The sequence below is a fragment of the Equus caballus genome, chromosome 8, assembly GCF_041296265.1.
Source record: "Equus caballus isolate H_3958 breed thoroughbred chromosome 8, TB-T2T, whole genome shotgun sequence".
Classification (NCBI taxonomy): Eukaryota; Metazoa; Chordata; class Mammalia; order Perissodactyla; family Equidae; genus Equus; species Equus caballus.
In genome coordinates, this window is record NC_091691.1 from 88,159,484 (window position 1) to 88,163,856 (window position 4,373).

Genomic DNA, 4,373 nt, shown 5'->3' on the forward strand with positions numbered 1-4,373 from the left:
GGGCGCAGGCGCCTCGCGGCTCCGGCCTTGGGTCTGGGTGGCTGCGGTCAGCCGAGGATTGTTCCTCTTTTTTTCTTTTTCCGGCTGTCTTAACGCTTTGAGATGAGTTATTGGCCTTGGCTCATTTCGCTCCAGGTCATGGAGCATGCTTTGTCGCTCTAATGGTTTTTGAGTAAAAAAAGACATCCCGTCTTCTAGACCCACCGTTTGGACCCGTTACTGTGCTTTATTCACCCCATTTCCTCCTTTGTAAACTGGGGGTAATTACAGTCTCCCTCTGGGTCGTGAAGAATGCTCACAGTGCGTGATTAGGCGCATAGCACAGTGATTGGCGAACAGTAAGATCTCAGTACGGGGCAGCGCTTGTTACTGCTCGCGCTTCACACTTCATCCAACAAGCCTTTTCCCCTGGTCATTGTCATGGCTCTGTGAGGCCCTGAGAATATTAATATGTGTATGGCTGCTGCCTTCGAGACCTTATGGTTGTGTGGGGAAGCAGGCTCCTGAACATAAGAATCCTGTAGATCAGGTATTATTTGTTCCAGTTATAGTTACAAGGAAGATGAGTAGCTTGAGAGGTTAAGTGCTTTATAGATCACATAAATGAGGGATTAGTGGCAGAACTAAAATAAGACCTTTCCTCAGCCTTTCTATTGTGTGCAGCCACAATCCTCTTTTTCTTTTTCCTTTTGTAGTGAAGCTTCTCGAAGGAAGCAAAATAGGTGTTTACTCATTCCACTCCCTGATTCTTTCCAATCATCTGGCATCTCCTCAAGAAAGTACTCCTCCTTATTTGGTATTGTCAACTACTGAGTTCTTGAAATCTCTTCTGTATAGTGTCCTAAAGTTGTTTTCTCTGTCTCCCCTTCTTACTTCTAAGGGCAGAATTTCCACAAGAATCCCATGTCCTGTTCTCTCTCACTACTCAGTCTTGGCTCATCTTATCTGCTTTCTGGGCTTCAGCTATCAGTAGAATAGAAATGGCTTCAAATCTAAATCTCTGGGCCCACCCTGTCCTCTTGATGCAGGCTGGTGAGCTGAGGAGTCAAATTGGACTCTCAAGGTCTGGTAGTAGTGCTCCTTTCTTCAGAGAATAGCATGGAGTAGCAGGGGGATGGGACCCATGGGCAGTAAAGAGCTGCAATGGGTTGAGGGTAGGGCTAAATTTATAAGGCATAGGTATGTGAGTTATTTCTTTAGAAGACAAAGGAAAGACTGTGTAAAAATGTTGTTAAAAAGGTATCAGGGCAGGTGGGGTCTGGTTATCAGGTGATCCTATAACTTTGGATACAAGTCAGGTCGAATCAGGTCAGGATGTCCTATGCTTCTTGGAGGATGATATAGATTGGCATGTAGGGCAGGACGCCCTGGCCTTCTCTCCTTGGGACAGCCTTGATCCTCATCACTCTGCCCAGCATTTACAACTACCTCCTACAGATCTCCTACAGATCTCCAAAAACCACAGGATTTCCCACAAGACAAATTCAACACATTTAAAGCCAAATTAATTATCTTCTACCCCAAACTTCCTTCTCTGGTCTCTCCTTCTCAGAATGATATCACTAAATCTCTGTCATCAGGCTGAAAGCTCAAAGCTCTGTTTCTGCCTCATCTACCAATGCCCCTTCCCACCCCCTGTTCCCTTCCAGTTATTGATGAAATACTGTAGGGACTCCAACCATTAGAATGTCAGCACATAATAGACACAATAAATATTAAGCTGTTTAACTGAGCTGCTTAAAATGTGTCTGGTTCCTTGTGACTGTCAAACTTGATTTTGCCTGAAGATACAACCAGACTCCGATTTACCTTTCAATTCAATCCCTAAAGGCTTACTGAACACCTACTAAACATAAGTCTACAGGCATTAGGAAACTACAAACATGAATAAGATACGGTCTTTGCCATTTAGCAGTTTACAATTTAGTGGAAGACACAGACACATAATAGTGAAAAGAGAATTCACTGAGATATTTATTGAGTACCACCATGTGCCAGGCTGTTTTAGATGCTGAATATGAACCAAACAGTCAAAACCCCCTCTTTTATCACCAATAATAAGCATGTTGATACTATATACACCCTAGCATGCAATGAGAAGGGTTTCATCTGCGGTGTTCTCAAAAATCCATAACCTCATTCTAATCATGAGAAAACACCAGAAAAACACCAATTGAGGTTTTTTCTACTTCTACAAAATACCTAACCAGTGCTCTTCCAAAATGTCAATCACGAAAGAAAAAAGACTGAGAAATTCGCAAATTGCAGGAGACTAAGTAGATGTAACCACCAAATGCAATATGGGATTTTGGATTGGATCCTGGAACAGAAAAAGGGCAGTGGGAAAATGGATAAAAAGCCACATAAAGTCTGTATTTTAGCTAACAATATTGTACCGATGCTAATTTCTTAGTTTGATAAATATACCATGGTTATTTAAGATGTCAACAGAAGGGGAAGTTGGGTGAAGAGTTTACGGGTGAAGAGTCTATATCTTTGCAACTCTTTGGTAAGCATCATTTAAAATATAAGTTAAAAAAATTCCCATCCTTTGGGAGCTTACATTCTAGTGGAGTAGAAACTTTTTACCTTTTATGTGTGTGAGATAGTAGAAAATATATATTAGTCTTTGTCCCCGGTTCCTGGCACAGAGCTCCTGAACCTGACAAATTGAAATGGCAAGCGATAGGATATATTGGAGTATGTGAGGAAGCCATTTGGTATAAACCTAATTTGGCCTGACTTTGTTTTTTCCAAAAGGGCCTGACTGTGGCCACTGAGCATGCATTGTATATCTGCTTAGACATTTTGAGATAAAGATGCAACTTCCCTCCCCCTCCCAATGCTGGCATCTCCTTAAAGATTAAGCATCTTTCTTTAGTCTGGGAACTGATTGCAGCACTCATCTGTGACCACCCAGCTCTAGGCAACAGACCTGCCACCCTGCGGGGTTCACCGAGCCAGCAGACCTATCTGCTGTTTCCGTCAATCACTGTGCTGACAGAGCAGCCTCCTGACTATCGTAAAAGGGACGTTTCCATCATATGTGAAACATCCTCTTTGAGGGTATGTAACTCCCCTGTATACCCCTACTTCTTTGGAGTGCTCTGTTCCTTTGTGGAAAGACTCTCCTGGGTTATAATCCTCAGATTTCAGCTCAGAATAAACTCACCCAAATTTTCATTTATAGATTGGTTATGGATTATTTTCGTCGACAAACCCTTGTCACTTCCTGGGTAATAAGCATGATTTGTTCTATTGAGATGACTCTGAGTGGCCTCCTGCATGGCTCCTGGATGGGGGCTGGTCACCAGAAAGACCAAGCCATGATTAGAAGCTTGGAAGTTTCAGCCCCGGCCCCCATTCTTTTGAGAAGGGGGAAAGGCTGAAAATGGAGTTAATGATCCATCATGCCTATGTGATGAAGCCTCCATAAAATCCCAAAAGTACAGGATTCAGAGAGTTTCTGGTTTGGTGAACAAGTGGAGGTGCTGGAGAATGGTGCACCCAGAGAGGGCATGGAAGCTCTGTGCCCCTTCCTAGAATCCTTTGCCCTGCACATCGCTTCCATCTGCATGTTCAACTATATTCTTTTATAATAAGCTGGTAAAAGTAAATAAAATGTTTTTTCTGAGTTTTGCAAGCCACTCCAGCAAATTAATTGAACATGAGGAGGAGGTTGTTGGAACCTCTGATCTATAGCTGGTTGGTCAGAAGCCCAAGTCACATCCTTGGCTTGCAACTGGCCTCTGAAGTGTGTGTGTGTGTGTGTCAGGGAGTGGGTAGCAGTCTTGTGAGACTGAGCCCTTAACCTGTGGCATCTGATGCTATCTTCAGGTAGACAGTGTCAGAATTGAATTAAATTGTAGGACACCTGGCTGATTTGCAGAGAATTGCTTGGTGTGGGGAAAAACCTCCATATATTTGGTGACCACAAAGTCAGAAGTGAAGTGTTCTCTGTGAAGGTAAAGGAGACACATAGGGAATAAAGACAGAGTAGGGAAGAACTGGGTTTACAAAGTGCTTTCACATATATTATTTCTTAATTCCGTGAAGTAGATCTTATGTATCTTGACTTTACAAATGAGGAAACTAATCCTCAGAGAGATAGAAGTTCTCCAATCCATACAGCTCTGAGGTGGCAGAGCTGGAGTTTGAACCCAGGTCACCTGACTTCAAGTCCCAATGTCAGAAGACAGTGACAAGTGCTAGAAGAGAGGCAGGTTGCACTGTGGTGCCACAGAAGAGAGAATGCTTAATTTGGAATGAGTGGTTAGGAATTTCTCAGGGAAGGTGTGAGTTAAATTGAATATTAAAATCTTAAACTTATTTTGACAGAGGCTAGTCCATTTCAGGCAATGGAAAGGCATGAA